Source organism: Drosophila ficusphila, unplaced genomic scaffold (assembly GCF_018152265.1).
Source record: "Drosophila ficusphila isolate 14025-0441.05 unplaced genomic scaffold, ASM1815226v1 contig_498, whole genome shotgun sequence".
Classification (NCBI taxonomy): domain Eukaryota; kingdom Metazoa; phylum Arthropoda; class Insecta; order Diptera; family Drosophilidae; genus Drosophila; species Drosophila ficusphila.
In genome coordinates this window covers 145,062-165,966 of record NW_025064418.1, presented here as the reverse complement: position 1 = coordinate 165,966, position 20,905 = coordinate 145,062, and the positions used below count along the sequence as shown (strand labels likewise).

Below are 20,905 nucleotides of genomic sequence, written 5' to 3'. Positions count from 1 at the left end.
AAAAGTATGAAATATACCTATAAACTCTTAAGTAAATTAAGAGAAAGCCACAGTGTGGGCTCATCTAGTACAGAAAACACCCGATATCTAGATAGGGTGTTCAAAACTATTATAGGTAGGCAGTGGTTGCCGACCCAAGTATTGTTCAAAACATATGATATGCATATGATTTTGTCAATAATATTAATAAATTAACCATATACATATGAAAATCAGCATAAATATCAATTATATTAAGAAATATATCATATGTATATAAAAAAGTATGAAATATACCTATAAACTCTTAAGTAAATTAAGAGAAAGCCACAGTGTGGGCTCATCTAGTACAGAAAACACCCGATATCTAGATAGGGTGTTCAAAAACTATTATATTATTATTTGTTCTGTCTTTATTTTGCGCATTTAAGATCTGTCCCAATTAGGACAATAATTAAATTGTTTCTCGGTTACATTCTTGGGGGAACATTTACATAGTTTTCTGGGTGGAAGCTTTACATTCGTGTTATTGGGTTTATTATTGGGTCAGGTTACAGCAGGAAGTTCATTCATTCGCCAGGTCCCTGGGGTGTGTTCGCCGGAGCCTTCTGCGCAGTCCACTCTCTGTTAGGTTGAACGCTAGGATGTTGGGATGTTGTGACAGCTTGTCGAAGTGTCTCCTGCTCGCCTTCTCTATTTCGTCCTTCACCCAGGGCACGCCAAGTGCATCGTGGATGGCCTCGGTAGTGTGGTATATGTGGGCGCCCGAGACCATTCTTAAGGCTTTATTTTGTAGCCTCTGTATGCTTCGTCGGTTGGAATATGATGCAGTACCCCACAGTTGGATACCGTAGGTCCAAATCGGCTTGATGATGGTGTAGTAGACCAGTAGCTTATGCCTGTTCTTCAGTTTTGATCTCCTACCCATCAACCACCGGTACTGATTGATTCTGTCCTCCGCTTGCTTTCTTTTCTTCTGGATGTGGGCGCGCCAAGTTAATCGCCTGTCCAGGGTCATACCAAGGTACTTCGGGTTTGGATCATCCGGGATGACAACTCCATTGAGGGTGACCGGCGGGCAGTTACCTTGTCGTAGTGTGAAGGTGGTCTGGGTGGATTTGTCCTCGTTGACGGTGATGTTCCACTTCCGTAGCCAGGGTTCAATAGCGTCCAACTGTTGTTGGATGATATCAGAGGCTCCGATCGTAGAGTTGGCGGTTGCTAGGAAAGCGGTGTCGTCAGCGTAGGTGGCTACGGTTAGGCCCTCGTTGCTGATGACTGGGAGGTCGGCTGTGTACAAGGTATAAAGTATTGGCCCGAGTACACTCCCCTGAGGCACTCCAGCATTGATGTTCTTTGTGGATGACTTCATTTCACCGCTTCTCACTTGGAAAGTCCTGCCCTCCAGGTATGAGCGCAGTACTGCGTAAAACGGGTGTGGCAAATTGTTATTGATTTTCAGCAGAAGTCCTGGATGCCAAACTCGGTCAAAAGCCTGCTTGATGTCTAGCAGCACGGCGCAGCAGTATTTTCTCTCCTCAAACGCGTTAAGGATTGTGCTGACTAGACGATGGCATTGCTCTGGTGTTGAGTGGGAGCGTCTGAAGCCAAACTGGTGATTAGGAATCAAACCAGCCTCGTCCAGCAACGGCAATACTCTACGCAAAAATATTCTTTCGAATATTTTGGAGAGTATTGCCAGAAGACTAATCGGACGGTAGGAGGCGAGATTGGCTTCAGGTTTTCCGGGCTTGGGAATCATTATAACTTCTGCTTTTTTCCACGAAGACGGAAAATGGCCTATTTGGAAGCATCCATTAATAATGTTCATTAGCAACTGAACGCAAGAAGGTGGAAGACGTTTAATGGCGATTGCCTCGATGCCGTCGTTTCCAGGCGACTTTTTGATTTTGAGCCCCTTTATTTCGGCTTGAACCTCTTCGACTGTGACTGGGTCGATTGGACTCGAGCTGTGGTCGAGTCGAGCTGTGGTTTCACTGAGCGTATTATCAGCTTCGCCTTGGGTGCAGCTCATCAAGGGGGTAAAAACTCCTTCTAGGTGTTCAGCAAAAGCCTCTGCTCTATCCGGGTCGTTGCGGCACCACGTCCCATCTGCCTTCCTAACTGCAGCGACTCGCTTGGCTGGCCGTTTGATGCATTTCGTCACACGCCACAAGCTGTGTTGTGGATCCCCTGGTTCGAGTTCGCTCAGGAATTCCTCGAAAGCACCTCGCTTCAGCTCCTGCAGTCTCGCCCTGAGCCGCTTTGCTGCTCCATTGAAGGCTCGTTTATCCCACTGGTTTCTGGAAATAAACCAAGCTCTTCTCAGTCTTCGTTTTTCTGCGACAAGTGCAGCAATTTCTGGCGACCACAGATGTAGGTTCGTGTGAGGTGGTCCTGAAGTGCGTGAGACTCTTGGCGTCGCGTATGCGGCGGCGTTGTGCATTTCTCGTGTCAGCTTGTCCACTGCAGCGTCGATTTGTTCGGAGGAGGTCAGATCAGTATCCGGGTCAATTTCGTCCATCATCCAGGCTGCGTACGCTTCGAAATTAGTGCTCTTGCTGAACATCTTTGGACGACTGTCCTTTTTCCGTACCGGAAGATTGATGAGCAGCTCGACAGCACTGTGGTCCGATAGCAGGTCTACGTTGGGGTGGCAGGCGACTTTGGAGTGGTGTATCCCTTTGGAGAGCGCTATATCGAGGATATCAGGGTGTTTAGAAGGGTCCGTGGGCCAGTAGGTGGGTTCTCCTGTAGAGTGACAGTCAATGCCTCTACGTTGGATGCATCTATATAGTGCATTTCCCTTGGGGTTATTTAGTCGGCTTCCCCACCACTGGTGTTTGGCGTTAAGGTCTCCGGCCAGAACAAATTTTTCACCCATATCGCTCAACAGTAGGTCAAATTGACTCTCAGTTACCTTGTTTTTTGGGGGGAGGTAGACAGAGGCAATCGTGAGATTCCCGATTGGGGTGGAGACGTTTACCTTGGCGCACTGGATCCAGTCCTCCTGCAAGGTAGCTAGCTCGCTGTATTTAATCCCTGCTTTTATTATGATAGCCGCTCCGCCGTGGGCTCTTCCGCTGGGGTGATCTGCATGGACGATGTCGTACCCACGTAGATGGAAATATGATCTGCTGGAAAAATGGGTTTCAGATATGAGGAGGATGTCTATGGAATTGGTGAGCACGAAATGTTCCACTTCAAGCCTGTGGTTTATTAGGCCGTTTGCATTCCAAAAGGCTAGGTGTAATCCTATTTGCTGCAGACTTGTGAGAGTATGGAGCTAAGCATCATGGTCATCTGCTTGAACATCTTGTCCATAACTTTTTCGAGAAGATTCTCCATCCTTTCCATTAGGACCGTCACTTGGTCCGCCTGTGGCATCTCGGGGACTGGTGGCTGTTGCGGTTGCGGTTGCGGTTGTGGTCCAAGGCCAGCCTTAGCTATATCAGCATAGCTTCTTCCTGCTGTGTTCACCGATGGGTACGTCTGGCGTGAGCCGTTTGTCAGCACGGGATGGGAAGTTTTGGGAGCCATATTTGCCTTGGCCTTCTTGTATGCAGGGCACCCTCTGTAAGATGACGGGTGGGCTCCACTGCAGTGGACGCATCTGGCCGCCTCTTCTCTCTTCTTTCGGCATTCAGATGTGGCGTGCTCCTCTCCGCATTTAACACACCTAGCTTGAAGTCTGCAGTATCGCTGGCTGTGTCCGTAGCCTTGGCATCTATAGCATTGAGGTATGTCGTCAAATTTATGGGGGGGGTTCCACCGTCACAACAGATCTGCAGAGCCTCTTGATGTTGAAGGCTTCCTTGTTGTTGGATCCTGGCTCCAGATTGATGAAGAACAAGGGAAGTGGGTTCTTACTTCGGTGCCCAATGGCATTACGTCCGTCCCTGACAATATGTCCCATGCTTTTCAGCTCCTCCTTAATGTATTCAATGGGCGTGGAGTGGTGCAGGCCTTTGACGACAATTTTATATGCCCGTTCGTCTCTGGGTTGATAGGTGTAGTACCTTATGCCGGCGGAGTCCAGTTGTGCCTTTACTGCCGAGTAGCTGGCTTTGTCAGGCATCATAACCCTTATCTGGTTGTCCCTCGTGGCCTTGTAAGTGAAGTCCAAATCATTGCCAACGATCTTGGTGACTGTCTCAATAAGCGACTTGATGTTAGTCACGTCGGGTATGAAGATCGGCGGAGGCTTGATCGTCTTCGGCTGCTTCGTCTTCGGCTGCTTCGTCTTCGGTACTTTTCTGGGGGTATCGGTTAGGGTCTTCTCCTCCTTCATCTCGCTCTCACTGTCGCTCTCCGAGTCGCTGTCGTCGCCAGAGAGAAGAGCAAAAGAATTGCTCTTCAGCCTTTCGGGAACGTCACCCCTAGCTCGGGCCGCCGCGCTGGTGCTGGGTTGGTCAGTTTGGGAGCGATTTTTAGGGTCCTTACGCCTGATCTCGCCAGGCTCCGTGGACGAGCTGGATTCGTCGCTAGAAGTGGCGTACTTCTTGGCGAAGGCCTTTTTTCTGGGAGGAGAGAGGGGATTGGGTGATCGGGGGGGACGGGGGGGACGGGACGGACGGGGAGGCGCTTGCCAGTCCATCTCCATAGGGGGAGTGGAAGCGGGAGCAGATAAGCTGCCCGGATGGCAGGCCACGCTACTTGGGCTCGGTGTGCGGTTTTCACCTTCTGCCTTATCTGCTTTGCCAACACGCACAATAAATTGCACGTGTGTTAGTGTTGTTTACGCGCGCGGCTTGATCACGCTATCGCGGCGACCAATCAGAGCGCGCTTCACGAGATAAGCTCGGGCTTATCGCAAAACTGTGTCGTTGTTGTTGTTTTGGATGTACGCTTTGCTGCGGTCCGTAGGCACGTCTTTACTCGTCGAGTGTCCGATCGCGACTGAAAAAAACTATTATAGGTAGGCAGTGGTTGCCGACCCAAGTATTGTTCAAAACATATGATATGCATATGATTTTGTCAATAATATAAATAAATTTACCATATACATATGAAAATCAGCATAAATATCAATTATATTAAGAAATATATCATATGTATATAAAAAAGTATGAAATATACCTATAAACTCTTAAGTAAATTAAGAGAAAGCCACAGTGTGGGCTCATCTAGTACAGAAAACACCCGATATCTAGATAGGGTGTTCAAAAACTATTATAGGTAGGCAGTGGTTGCCGACCCAAGTATTGTTCAAAACATATGATATGCATATGATTTTGTCAATAATATAAATAAATTTACCATATACATATGAAAATCAGCATAAATATAAATTATATGAAGAAGTAATTCATATGTATATAAAAAGTACTGAATTCAATATTCTCTTAAGTTATTATAGGAGAATAACTGTAGGGTGGGTGGCAAGCCCAATTGAAAATGCCCGATTTCAAGACATCGATGCAAAAACTACTATAGGATGGTCAGTGGATGTCCATCTAGAATTGATATAAATCTATGTATATAATATGATTTAGTCAATGTTGACAATATATATTATAATATTATCCGTATAAATTTGTTTCTTTATTCTTTTTGAATACGAGACTTGGCTGAGCGGACTAATATTATTAAAACTCAAGATAATAACGTTGAAACGTGCGCCAAGGTTATATATGTATATATATAATAACAATTGGTTTCCAATTATTATCGTTAATTTTTGGTGGCAGGCTAATATAATGTATATTAAATTAGTACCTGCCTTAAAATCGGACGCACTATATCGTTTGCCGGTATAGTGAGTTCAAATAAAATAATAATATTTTTTAATAATATTATTATTAAATAAATACTTATTTTTCATATGCGCTCGGTTTTATATTATATATCATTCGAGAGTTATATGGAAAAATGTTAAATTTTAAATTTAACATCAAAATACAAATGATTTAATTCAATATTTATATTGATTAAACAAAAATTGCAAATGTGTGGATACATAAATAATTATGTATGTTGAAATAAAATGATATTTTAGAATAAAATATTGTACATATAATAAAATTATAGTAGCAAATATATATTAAATAAAAATTATGTTATAAAATTATACATACATACGTATATTTATATATATGATGTAATGAATAATTCTTATAACATCTAAAACTTGTTATATTAGTGGCGAAACAAGTATAAAACAAAACATAAAAGAAGGATTACGAATGCTATACAAGTTTTGGCCGTAATCAAATTCAAAAAATAGAATATTAAAATAATAGATCTATAATATTTATATTGCATTATTTCTATTCGAAAATATGAATGAAATATGTAAAGAAAAACATTATTCTGGTTGATCCTGCCAGTAGTTATATGCTTGTCTCAAAGATTAAGCCATGCATGTCTAAGTACACACGAATCAAAAGTGAAACCGCAAAAGGCTCATTATATCAGTTATGGTTCCTTAGATCGTTAACAGTTACTTGATAACTGTGGTAATTCTAGAGCTAATACATGCAATTAAAACATGAACCTTTATGGGACATGTGCTTTTATTAGGCTAAAACCAAGCGATCGCAAGATCGTTATATTGGTTGAACTCTAGATAACATGCAGATCGTATGGTCATGTACCGACGACAGATCTTTCAAATGTCTGCCCTATCAACTTTTGATGGTAGTATCTAGGACTACCATGGTTGCAACGGGTAACGGGGAATCAGGGTTCGATTCCGGAGAGGGAGCCTGAGAAACGGCTACCACATCTAAGGAAGGCAGCAGGCGCGTAAATTACCCACTCCCAGCTCGGGGAGGTAGTGACGAAAAATAACAATACAGGACTCATATCCGAGGCCCTGTAATTGGAATGAGTACACTTTAAATCCTTTAACAAGGACCAATTGAGGGCAAGTCTGGTGCCAGCAGCCGCGGTAATTCCAGCTCCAATAGCGTATATTAAAGTTGTTGCGGTTAAAACGTTCGTAGTTGAACTTGTGCTTCATACGGGTAGTACAACTTACATTTGTGGTTAGTACTATACCTTTATGTATGTAAGCGTATTACCGGTGGAGTTCTTATATGTGATTAAGTACTTGTATTTTTTCATATGTTCCTCCTATTTAAAAACCTGCATTAGTGCTCTTAAACGAGTGTTATTGTGGGCCGGTACAATTACTTTGAACAAATTAGAGTGCTTAAAGCAGGCTTCAAATGCCTGAATATTCTGTGCATGGGATAATGAAATAAGACCTCTGTTCTGCTTTCATTGGTTTTCAGATCAAGAGGTAATGATTAATAGAAGCAGTTTGGGGGCATTAGTATTACGACGCGAGAGGTGAAATTCTTGGACCGTCGTAAGACTAACTTAAGCGAAAGCATTTGCCAAAGATGTTTTCATTAATCAAGAACGAAAGTTAGAGGTTCGAAGGCGATCAGATACCGCCCTAGTTCTAACCATAAACGATGCCAGCTAGCAATTGGGTGTAGCTACTTTTATGGCTCTCCAGTCGCTTCCCGGGAAACCAAAGCTTTTGGGCTCCGGGGGAAGTATGGTTGCAAAGCTGAAACTTAAAGGAATTGACGGAAGGGCACCACCAGGAGTGGAGCCTGCGGCTTAATTTGACTCAACACGGGAAAACTTACCAGGTCCGAACATAAGTGTGTAAGACAGATTGATAGCTCTTTCTCGAATCTATGGGTGGGGGGGCCTGGCCGTTCTTAGTTCGTGGAGTGATTTGTCTGGTTAATTCCGATAACGAACGAGACTCAAATATATTAAATAGATATCTTCAGGATTATGGTGTTGAAGCTTATATAGCCTTCATTCATGGTGGGCAGTAAAATGTTTATTGTGTTTGAATGTGTTTATGTAAGTGGAGCTGTACCTGTTGGTTTGTCCCATTATAAGGACACTAGCTTCTTAAATGGACAAATTGCGTCTAGCAATAATGAGATTGAGCAATAACAGGTCTGTGATGCCCTTAGATGTCCTGGGCTGCACGCGCGCTACAATGAAAGTATCAACGTGTATTTCCTAGACCGAGAGGTCCGGGTAAACCGCTGAACCACTTTCATGCTTGGGATTGTGAACTGAAACTGTTCACATGAACTTGGAATTCCCAGTAAGTGTGAGTCATTAACTCGCATTGATTACGTCCCTGCCCTTTGTACACACCGCCCGTCGCTACTACCGATTGAATTATTTAGTGAGGTCTCCGGACGTGATCACTGTGACGCCTTGCGTGTTACGGTTGTTTCGCAAAAGTTGACCGAACTTGATTATTTAGAGGAAGTAAAAGTCGTAACAAGGTTTCCGTAGGTGAACCTGCGGAAGGATCATTATTGTATATAATATCTTTACCGTAAACAACAATAACTTGTTTTAATTATAAAATATATTTTTATAATATAACAAGATAAAATTGCCAAACAATTATATATTTATAAAAAAAAAAGAAGTTCAATGAAAATTTGGATTAAATTTTTTTATAAATAAAATCAAGCAAACAAGAATAATAATCAAGCAAATTAAATTGTATTATAATATATTCACAAATTTATGTTTATATATTATAATATGAAACTTGCGTGTATATGGACCATAATATACACGCGTTGCGAATATGTATTGTTCATCATAGTTATGGGCATACATTGGCTAATGCAACAACCTAAAATGTTGAATGTTGTACCTGGTTTACTTCAGGTTAATGTTTTATATAAAAAACGCAATATTATATCACATTAAAATTATATGAAATTGTAAATTATCCAAGTAATAAATGGTATAATATTGTTTATATAAAACTAAGACATTTCGCAGCATTTCGTTTTAGGTATAAAAAAAAAGATTTATTGAAGGAATTGATATATGCCAGTAAAATGGTGTATTTTTAATTTCTTTCAATAAATTCATATTTGACAAATTGAAATAATAAATATAAAAACTCTAAGCGGTGGATCACTCGGCTCATGGGTCGATGAAGAACGCAGCAAACTGTGCGTCATCGTGTGAACTGCAGGACACATGAACATCGACATTTTGAACGCATATCGCAGTCCATGCTGTTATGGTACTTTAATTAATTTTTTAGTGCTGCTTGGACTACATATGGTTGAGGGTTGTAAGACTATGCTAATTAAGTTGTTTAGAAATTTGGTAATCAAATTTCTAAGCATATGGTATATTATTGGATAAAAATTTTAATTAAATATAATTATTATTTTTATTCATAATATTAAAATATCTATGGAAAACATTATCTCACATTATAAATAATTTGATTGTGAAAAACGAAGAAAAATATTTTCATTTTCAATCATATAATACTGAGGAATGTCTAGCATAAAAAATGTTTGAAATATTTTTCATCTAGAATTGTCTCTTATTAATGATTTAGTAAAATTGAAATCTTTTGTAAATGTTATTGTTCTTCGTTAAATTCGTTTAAAACTCATAACTAAATTAAAACTAATTAACGAAAAAAATTTTTATACGAATTCATTAAATGTTTCTCCATTATATAAATGTAAAGAATATATTGAAAAAAAAATGTTATATACAACCTCAACTCATATGGGACTACCCCCTGAATTTAAGCATATTAATTAGGGGAGGAAAAGAAACTAACTAGGATTTTCTTAGTAGCGGCGAGCGAAAAGAAATCAGTTCAGCACTAAGTCACTTTGTCTATATGGCAAATGTGAGATGCAGTGTATGGAGCGTCAATATTCTAGTATGAGAAATTAACGATTTAAGTCCTTCTTAAATGAGGCCATTTACCCATAGAGGGTGCCAGGCCCGTATAACGTTAATGATTACTAGATGATGTTTCCAAAGAGTCGTGTTGCTTGATAGTGCAGCACTAAGTGGGTGGTAAACTCCATCTAAAACTAAATATAACCATGAGACCGATAGTAAACAAGTACCGTGAGGGAAAGTTGAAAAGAACTCTGAATAGAGAGTTAAATAGTACGTGAAACTGCTTAGAGGTTAAGCCCGATGAACCTGAATATCCATTATGGAAAATTCATCATTAAAATTGTAATATTTAAACAATATTATGATAATAGTGTGCATTTTTTCCATATAAGGACATTGTAATCTATTAGCATACAAAATTTATCATAAAATATGGCTTATAGTTTATTTAAATTAAAATGCTTGCGTTTTAACACAAAATAAATGTCATTAATTTGATAAAGTGCTGATAGATTTATATGATTACAGTGCGTTAATTTTTCGGAATTATATAATGGCATAATTATCAATGATTTTTGTGTTTATTATATGCACTTGTATGATTAACAATGCGAAAGATTCAGGATACCTTCGGGACCCGTCTTGAAACACGGACCAAGGAGTCTAACATATGTGCAAGTTATTGGGATATAAACCTAATAGCGTAATTAACTTGACTAATAATGGGATTAGTTTTTTAACTATTTATAGTTAATTAACACAATCCCGGGGCGTTCTATATAGTTATGTATAATGATATTTATATTATTTATGCCTCTAACTGGAACGTACCTTGAGCATATATGCTGTGACCCGAAAGATGGTGAACTATACTTGATCAGGTTGAAGTCAGGGGAAACCCTGATGGAAGACCGAAACAGTTCTGACGTGCAAATCGATTGTCAGAATTGAGTATAGGGGCGAAAGACCAATCGAACCATCTAGTAGCTGGTTCCTTCCGAAGTTTCCCTCAGGATAGCTGGTGCATTTTAATATTATATAAAATAATCTTATCTGGTAAAGCGAATGATTAGAGGCCTTAGGGTCGAAACGATCTTAACCTATTCTCAAACTTTAAATGGGTAAGAACCTTAACTTTCTTGATATGAAGTTTAAGGTTATGATATAATGTGCCCAGTGGGCCACTTTTGGTAAGCAGAACTGGCGCTGTGGGATGAACCAAACGTAATGTTACGGTGCCCAAATTAACAACTCATGCAGATACCATGAAAGGCGTTGGTTGCTTAAAACAGCAGGACGGTGATCATGGAAGTCGAAATCCGCTAAGGAGTGTGTAACAACTCACCTGCCGAAGCAACTAGCCCTTAAAATGGATGGCGCTTAAGTTGTATACCTATACATTACCGCTAAAGTAGATGATTTATATTACTTGTAATATAAATTTTGAAACTTTAGTGAGTAGGAAGGTACAATGGTATGCGTAGAAGTGTTTGGCGTAAGCCTGCATGGAGCTGCCATTGGTACAGATCTTGGTGGTAGTAGCAAATAATCGAATGAGACCTTGGAGGACTGAAGTGGAGAAGGGTTTCGTGTGAACAGTGGTTGATCACGAGTTAGTCGGTCCTAAGTTCAAGGCGAAAGCCGAAAATTTTCAAGTAAAAAACTAATGACTAAATAAATATATATACAAGCCAAAAATAATATACTTGAATAATTTTGAACGAAAGGGAATACGGTTCCAATTCCGTAACCTGTTGAGTATCCGTTTGTTATTAAATATGGGCCTCGTGCTCATCCTGGCAACAGGAACGACCATAAAGAAGCCGTCGAGAGATATCGGAAGAGTTTTCTTTTCTGTTTTATAGCCGTACTACCATGGAAGTCTTTCGCAGAGAGATATGGTAGATGGGCTAGAAGAGCATGACATATACTGTTGTGTCGATATTTTCTCCTCGGACCTTGAAAATTTATGGTGGGGACACGCAAACTTCTCAACAGGCCGTACCAATATCCGCAGCTGGTCTCCAAGGTGAAGAGTCTCTAGTCGATAGAATAATGTAGGTAAGGGAAGTCGGCAAATTAGATCCGTAACTTCGGGATAAGGATTGGCTCTGAAGATTGAGATAGTCGGGCTTGATTGGGAAACAATAACATGGTTTATGTGCTCGTTCTGGGTAAATAGAGTGTCTATCATTTATGGTGGTTACTTGTTCCCCGGATAGTTTAGTTACGTAGCCAATTGTGGAACTTTCTTGCTAAAATTTTTAAGAATACTAATTGGCTCAAACCGATTAGTTCTTATTAATTATAACGATTATCAATTAACAATCAATTCAGAACTGGCACGGACTTGGGGAATCCGACTGTCTAATTAAAACAAAGCATTGTGATGGCCCTAGCGGGTGTTGACACAATGTGATTTCTGCCCAGTGCTCTGAATGTCAAAGTGAAGAAATTCAAGTAAGCGCGGGTCAACGGCGGGAGTAACTATGACTTGGAGGATGGAGATCTTAACCAGTGACCCTGGTGGCTCCAGGGTTTGATGGAATATGCAGAAGTGGTGTAATCCCGTATCTCGTCAGTCATAGGAAGTCAAACCAAGTCGTCTCGAAACCTCCTCGTGGTATCCTCCGGGTGCTAGACAGTTTACTGACTAGTAGCTAATTCGAGACGGCGAATGGTTCTTTGGGGTTACCAGCCCCTTAGAACTTTTTCCATGTTGGTGCAACTAATAGAAACGAGCCTCGGAGACCTAACACTTCTGTGGTACTTAACCTGGAAGCCCAACATGACCATAGTGCAGGAATCGACCCATTGGTTAGGGTCACCTGTACGATATGTGAAAGAATCTTTAGCTCTAAAAGAGGGCTTGGTGTTCACATGTCACGTATGCACAAAGACGAGTTTGATCAACTTCGTCGGCGTGTAGACGTAAACCTAAGATGGAGTGAGGAAGAGAAGTGGATGATGGCGAGAAAGGAGTTTGAGCTTGCAGCAAGTGGTATCTTACGGCATCCAAATAAGCAACTAGCGGATTTTTTTACACACCGCAGCGTCGAAGGAATAAAGAAAATTCGACAGAGGGGTGACTATAAGGCAAAAATGGAGCAGATAAGAGGGCAATCTGCTCCCACCCCAGAAGTTGCAGAATTAAGTACCACACAGCGCCGCCCTAGTTATAGCGAGCAAGAACACCGAGTATCGCCATCGGAAGCATCCCGAATTATTCCATCTGTACAGTCTGGCGAAATCATGCGGAAACTACGGGGCTACCGCCCCGTAGTATGTAATCCCCTGTGGAGAGCCGAGGTCCTTCAATCTATCATCGATAGGGCGGAGGATCTTGGACCGGAAACCACTCTCCAATGTTTGTCCAACTACCTCCTGGAAATTTTTCCGGCACAGAATGCACCCCACATTCTGACGAGGCCTCCCCGGAGGCCCCGAAATAGGAGGGAAAGTAGAAGGCAGCAGTACGCAATGGTGCAGCGTAACTGGGACAAACATAAGGGGAGATGCATAAAATCCTTGCTTGATGGAGCTGATGAGTCGGTAATGCCAAACAGAGAAATTATGGAACCCTACTGGAGAGAAGTGATGACCCAACCCAGCCCAAGCTCTTGCGAGAACACACGGTTCCACATGGAACACGCGCTTGAGAGGGTTTGGTCCCCTATTAATGAACGGGACTTAAGGGTAAACAAGGTGCCATTATCTTCATCTCCGGGGCCTGACGGGATATCTCCAAAAACTGCCAGGAGTATTCCAACGGGTATTATGCTTCGCATAATGAACCTTATTCTCTGGTGCGGCAATCTACCACAACCATCACGACTGGCCAGAACCATCTTCATCCCGAAGATGGCGACGGCAACTCGTCCGCAAGACTTTCGTCCCATTTCGGTCCCCTCGGTCTTGGTTAGGCAACTAAATGCTATTCTAGCAACCCGATTGACCTCATCAATCAATTGGGACCCGCGTCAGCGGGGGGTTCCTGCCTACCGATGGGTGTGCCGATAATGCGACGATAGTCGACTTAATTCTGAGGGAAAGCCATAAACGTTGGAAATCATGCTACATCGCGACACTAGATGTTAGCAAGGCATTTGATTCTGTATCTCATGCCGCAATCAAAAACACCTTGATTGCATATGGCCTACCAAAGGATTTCGTCGACTACGTACAGAGATCGTACGAGGTCGGGGGCACCACACTCAATGGGGAGGGCTGGATATCAGATGTGATCAGACCTGCGCGAGGTGTTAAGCAAGGGGATCCTCTGTCTCCAGTTCTATTCAACTTGATCATGGATCGGTTGCTTAGATCCCTACCCAAAGAGATTGGTGCCAAAGTCGGAAATGCCATGACAAACGCGGCAGCATTCGCTGATGATCTGGTCCTTTTTGCGGAAACTCCGATGGGCCTTCAAAAATTGTTGGACAAAACAGTTGACTTTTTGTCTTCTGTGGGACTCGACCTAAATGCTAACAAGTGTTTCACTGTTAGCATAAAGGGACAGCCGAAACAAAAGTGTAGTGTTGTGACCCAACACAGCTTTCGAGTAGGTTCGCGAGAATGTCCTTCAATGAAGCGCACCGACGAGTGGAAGTATTTAGGTATCCGGTTCACAGCGGAGGGGAGGGCCCGGTACAATCCAGCGGAAGACTTCGGTCCGAAGCTGTTGAGATTGACACGGGCCCCCCTGAAGCCACAACAGAAGTTATTTGCCCTTAGGACTGTCCTTATCCCACAACTCTATCACAAGCTGACCCTTGGGAGTGTGACGATAGGCGTTCTAAGAAAATCTGACAAATTGGTACGATTCTATATCCGGAAATGGTTAGATCTTCCGGCGGATGTGCCAGTATCCTTCTTCCACGCCCCCCATAATTCTGGGGGACTCGGGATCCCATCATTAAGATGGATAGCTCCAATGCTTCGTTTAAAACGATTGAGCAGCATTAAGTGGCCCCACCTCGAACAATCCGAGGCGGCCAGCTGTTTCATGGACGACGAAATGCGGCGGGCCCGGGTTAGATTACTAGCGGGAGGTACGGAACTGCTTTCACGTTCGGACATAGAGTCGTACTGGGCAAATAGGTTGTACATGTCTGTTGATGGCAGCGGTCTCCGTGAAGCTGGTAAATTCCACCAGCAACATGGATGGGTAAGTCAACCCACGCGTTTACTAACAGGAAAGGAATATTTGAACGGAATCAAGTTGCGGATAAATGCCCTACCTTCAAAGTCTCGTACTACGAGGGGACGGCACGAATTGGATAGACTGTGTCGTGCAGGATGTGATGCTTCCGAAACAACAAACCACATCTTGCAGAAATGTTACCGTACGCATGGAAGGCGGGTAGCTAGACACAACAGCGTAGTAAATTCAATCAAGTTGGGACTTGAGAGAAAAGGCTGCGTTGTTCATGTCGAACCAAGTCTGCAATGCGAATCCGGCTTGAATAAACCTGACCTGGTGGCTATCCGACAAAATCACATTTATGTGATAGACGCTCAGGTTGTGACAGACGGACACTCGATCGACGATGCGCACAAACGCAAAGTCGAGAGATACGACAGACCGGACATACGTACTGAATTGCGGCGACAATACGGAGGGACATGTGACATCGAGTTCCACTCCGCAACACTAAACTGGAGGGGGATCTGGAGTAGTCAGTCCGTAAAACGATTGATTGCAAAGGACCTCCTAGCTACTGGTGATAGTAATATCATCAGTATCAGGGCAGTGAAAGGAGGCATTTATTGCTTTAGACATTTTATGTATTGGAGCGGTTACTCTGGCGGTGCGGGTTGATGAAAGCACTGTGGTTATGCAAAATTGCCTGCTACCTTGGCACAACATCCAAAAAAGGTATAAACATCGCAAGTTGTCATATGAGGAGGGTTTTAGTACGTAGGCGCTGTAGAACTTCGGTTCTGATAGAACAGTGAATCGTGCATGCTATGAACTCTAATAAGAGATTAGTAGTATCTTTCGAAGATTTCCCTTCCTTAGCGATCAAAAAAAAAAAAAAAAAAAAAAAAATAGCCAAATGCCTCGTCATCTAATTAGTGACGCGCATGAATGGATTAACGAGATTCCTACGTCGAAAGGACTGAGCTGCTTGTGGTCGAACTGAGGATCGCCTCAGCCGGCTACAAGAAGCTCATTCTGAAGGCGAAGGAGGACAGCTGGAGAAACTTCGTGGGAGAGAACGCAGACGATCCATGGGGGCGCGTCTACAAGATTTGCCGCGGTCGTAACAAACGCTCGGAGATTGGGTGTCTTCGCGTAAACGGCGAGCTGGTCACCGATTGGGGTGACTGTGCGCGAGTGCTCCTCCGTAACTTTTTCCCAGTTGCGGAGTCAGATGCACCGATTGCCTACGCGGAGACAGTCCCACCGGCGCTCGATGAATTCGAGGTTGACGCTTGTGTCGCCAGGTTGAAGAGCAGACGCTCGCCTGGCATGGACGGCATCAACGGCACGATCTGCAAGGCGGTCTGGCGCGCCATACCTCAATACCTCACGAGGCTATTTTCCCGGTGTATCCGGTCGGGGTACTTTCCCAGCGAGTGGAAGTGTCCACGCGTAGTGGCGCTACTCAAGGGACCCGACAAGGACAAGTGCGAGCCATCCTCGTACAGGGGAATCTGTCTGCTGCCCGTTTTCGGCAAGGTGCTTGAGGGAATCATGGTGAATCGCGTTAGAGAAGTTCTTCCGGAAGGCTGCAGATGGCAGTTTGGATTTCGCCGAGGACGATGTGTGGAGGAAGGTTGGAGACACGTAAAGAGCAGTGTCGCCGCCAGCACGGCGCGATACGTGCTTGGACTTTTCGTGGACTTCAAAGGAGGTTTCGACAACGTCGACTGGTGCGCTGCACTGCGCCGATTGGCCGAGTTGGGATGCCGGGAAATGAGCTTGTGGCGAAGCTTCTTCTCCGGCCGAAGAGCAGTGATCCGAAGCAGTGTTGGTACCGTGGACGTACCAGTCACTAGAGGTTGCCCGCAGGGGTCAATCAGTGGCCCATTTATTTGGGATCTACTGATGGATGTACTGCTACAGCGCCTTGAGCCGTACTGCGCACTCAGCGCGTACGCGGATGACCTGCTTCTTCTCATCGAGGGAAACTCCCGACTCGCGCTTGAAGAAAAAGGAGCGCAACTAATGTCCATTGTTGAAACGTGGGGAGCAGAAATTGGTGTAACCGTTTCCACCAGCAAGACGGTGGTTATGCTGCTGAAGGGCAACATGGCGCGTACGCCATTGGTAAGATTTGCGGGAGCAAGCTTACCATATGTCCGCAGCTGCCGGTACCTTGGCATCAAAGTCAGTGAGCGCATGAGCTTCATGGTGCACATCACCTCGCTCAGAATGCGGATCACGGGAGTTGTTGGAGCATTGGCGCGTGTGCTTCGAGCCGACTGGGGCCTCAGTCCTCGAGCCAAGCGGACCATATATGCCGGACTCTTAGCACCCTGTGTGCTCTTTGGTGCCTCGGTATGGTATGTCAGTACGACGAGGCAAATAGTGGCCAGGAGGCGACTTATTGCCTGCCAAAGGCTGATCCTACTAGGAAGTCTTCCGGTATGCCGAACAGTGTCTTCCCTGGCACTGCAGGTTCTTGCTGGAGCTCCCCCGCTTGACTTAGCAGCAATGAAAATTGCTGTTAAGTTCAAGCTGAAGCGTGGATACCCGTTGGAGGAATACGACTGGCTCTACGGCGAAGACCTTTCAGGTCTAAGCTGGAAGCAGAGAATGGAGCGGATTGACGAGTGTCTATTGCGTGATTGGCAGGACAGATGGGATGATGTGGACTCCCCAGGACGGGTGACCCACAATTTCATCCCCAATGTCAGCCTCGTCCATCGAAATCCCAATTTTGGGTTTTCGATGCGCATGGGATTCCTGCTTACAGGGCACGGGTCGTTGAACGCATTTCTGCATAGCAGAGCTCTTAGCGATACCGCCGCATGCTCATGTGGCGATCCTAACGAGGATTGGGAGCACATCCTTTGTGCTTGCCCCCACTATGCAGATTTGCGCGACCTCAATGGACTTGGTGTGCAGCGCGTTGGCGAAACCTGGACATTTGGACGGATTCTGGAGGACGAGGACAGGACTCGGAGGCTGAAGGAGTTTGCTGAGGAAGTTTTCACCAGGAGAGGGAGGAACTCATAGTTCCTTTTTTGCTCACGCCGTGTGGTTAGCGGAGAAGAATACTGCCACAGCCCACCATTGCTTGTCGTAGGAGGCGACTAATATGGCATGGGCACTCTATCCGGGCTTGTCGGAGCCAAAAGGGAGGGTCCACCGAACCCTGCATTTCGGTACCACGGGTTGAGCAGTGCCTTCCAAGGCTGCTCATTGAGGTCGGCCCCCTTGTGGGAGTATCGTGGTGGCTGTGGTTGATACCTATATCGCGGGTAGAACTTTCAAGTTCGACGAAGAGTTGCGTATATACGACTCGGGTGCTGTGACCCTAAGATCAGAAGAGATTTTAGATAGATCTCGCTCCTCAGCAAGGGGGAGTGTTTGCCCGACAAGCACACACTCGAATTGCTACCGGGATAGTTGCTACGTACATAGCTGTAGCTTCTATTTTGGGGCGTTGGTCTGGCGCTTAATCTAGACACATGCACTATATACATGGGTATATAAGAGTGTCGTGGCTGTACTCCCTTCAATGTGGAACACGCCACGTTAAATAAAACTCGGAGGGATCCGATCCACACCACCTGTCCCTATCTACTATCTAGCGAAACCACAGCCAAGGGAACGGGCTTGGAATAATTAGCGGGGAAAGAAGACCCTTTTGAGCTTGACTCTAATCTGGCAGTGTAAGGAGACATAAGAGGTGTAGAATAAGTGGGAGATATTAGGCTTCGGTTTGATATCGCCAATGAAATACCACTACTCTTATTGTTTCCTTACTTACTTGATTAAATGGAACGTGTATCATTTCCTAGCCATTATACGGATATATTTATTATATCTTATGGTATTGGGTTTTGATGCAAGCTTCTTGATCAAAGTATCACGAGTTTGTTATATAATCGCAAACAAATTCTTTAATAAAACGATGCATTTATGTATTTTTGATTTGAAAATTTGGTATAACTCCAATTACTCAGGTATGATCCAATTCAAGGACATTGCCAGGTAGGGAGTTTGACTGGGGCGGTACATCTCTCAAATAATAACGGAGGTGTCCCAAGGCCAGCTCAGTGCGGACAGAAACCACACATAGAGCAAAAGGGCAAATGCTGACTTGATCTCGGTGTTCAGTACACACAGGGACAGCAAAAGCTCGGCCTATCGATCCTTTTGGTTTAAAGAGTTTTTAACAAGAGGTGTCAGAAAAGTTACCATAGGGATAACTGGCTTGTGGCGGCCAAGCGTTCATAGCGACGTCGCTTTTTGATCCTTCGATGTCGGCTCTTCCTATCATTGTGAAGCAAAATTCACCAAGCGTTGGATTGTTCACCCATGCAAGGGAACGTGAGCTGGGTTTAGACCGTCGTGAGACAGGTTAGTTTTACCCTACTAATGACAAAACGTTGTTGCGACAGCATTCCTGCGTAGTACGAGAGGAACCGCAGGTACGGACCAATGGCACAATACTTGTTCGAGCGAACAGTGGTATGACGCTACGTCCGTTGGATTATGCCTGAACGCCTCTAAGGTCGTATCCGTGCTGGACTGCAATGATAAATAAGGGGCAATTTGCATTGTATGGCTTCTAAACCATTTAAAGTTTATAATTCATTTTATAAACGACAATGGATGTGATGCCAATGTAATTTGTAACATAGTAAATTGGGAGGATCTTCGATCACCTGATGCCGCGCTAGTTACATATAAAAACATTATTTAATACAATGACAAAGCCTAGAATCAATTGTAAACGACTTTTGTAACAGGCAAGGTGTTGTAAGTGGTTGAGCAGCTGCCATACTGCGATCCACTGAAGCTTATCCTTTGCTTGATGATTCGATATTTAATAAAATAACGAAATGGAAAGAATATTATAATTATTAAATTTATTTTGATAATTATAATTTTGGATTTTTGGGGAATCCAAAGAAAAAGGTAGCCAAAAAGTACTCGTCATATTATTAGTGACGCATATAAGATCATGTCAAAGTAAAAGAAACAAAGTAATGTTTGAGATTAACTATGAATCCACTTTTACGGTAGCCAAATATTCCGTCATATTATTAGTGACGCATATAAGATCATGTCAAAGTAAAAGAAACAAAGTAATGTTTGAGATTAACTATGAATCCACTTTTACGGTAGCCAAATGTCCCGTCATATTATTAGTGACGCATATAAGATCATGTCAAAGTAAAAGAAACAAAGTAATGTTTGAGATTAACTATGAATCCACTTTTACCGTAGCCAAATATTCCGTCATATTATTAGTGACGCATATAAGATCATGTCAAAGTAAAAGAAACAAAGTAATGTTTGAGATTAACTATGAATCCACTTTTACGGTAGCCAAATGTTCCGTCATATTAGTGACGCATATAAGATCATGTCAAAGTAAAAGAAACAAAGTAATGTTTGAGATTAACTATGAATCCACTTTTACGGTAGCCAAATGTTCCGTCATATTATTAGTGACGCATATAAGATCATGTCAAAGTAAAAGAAACAAAGTAATGTTTGAGATTAACTATGAATCCACTTTTACGGTAGCCAAATGTTCCGTCATATTATTAGTGACGCATATAAGATCATGTCAAAGTAAAAGAAACAAAGTAATGTTTGAGATTAACTATGAATCCACTTTTACGGTAGCCAAATGTTCCGTCATATTATTAGTGACGCATATAAGATCATGTCAAAGTAAAAGAAACAAAGTAATGTTTGAGATTAACTATGAATCCACTTTTACGGTAGCCAAATGTCCCGTCATATTATTAGTGACGCATATAAGATCATGTCAAAGTAAAAGAAACAAAGTAATGTTTGAGATTAACTATGAATCCACTTTTACGGTAGCCAAATGTCCCGTCATATTATTAGTGACGCATATAAGATCATGTCAAAGTAAAAGAAACAAAGTAATGTTTGAGATTAACTATGAATCCACTTTTACCGTAGCCAAATATTCCGTCATATTATTAGTGACGCATATAAGATCATGTCAAAGTAAAAGAAACAAAGTAATGTTTGAGATTAACTATGAATCCACTTTTACGGTAGCCAAATGTCCCGTCATATTATTAGTGACGCATATAAGAT

The 20,905-nt window shown here is 43.0% G+C and overlaps 2 non-coding genes and 1 pseudogene across 2 annotated transcripts; all 3 read left to right on the top strand.

Moving 5' to 3' along the window:
- The first annotated feature begins 6,288 nt into the window (after nt 1-6,288).
- Nucleotides 6,289-8,282, top strand: LOC122320393. The gene has a single exon (XR_006245653.1). It is a non-coding gene; the product is annotated as a small subunit ribosomal RNA (ribosomal RNA).
- A 603-nt stretch (nt 8,283-8,885) lies between these two features.
- Nucleotides 8,886-9,065, top strand: LOC122320380. Its single transcript, XR_006245640.1, has one exon. It is a non-coding gene; the product is annotated as a 5.8S ribosomal RNA (ribosomal RNA).
- A 437-nt stretch (nt 9,066-9,502) lies between these two features.
- On the top strand, nt 9,503-19,646 carry LOC122320407 (annotated as a pseudogene).
- Nucleotides 19,647-20,905: the final 1,259 nt, after the last annotated feature.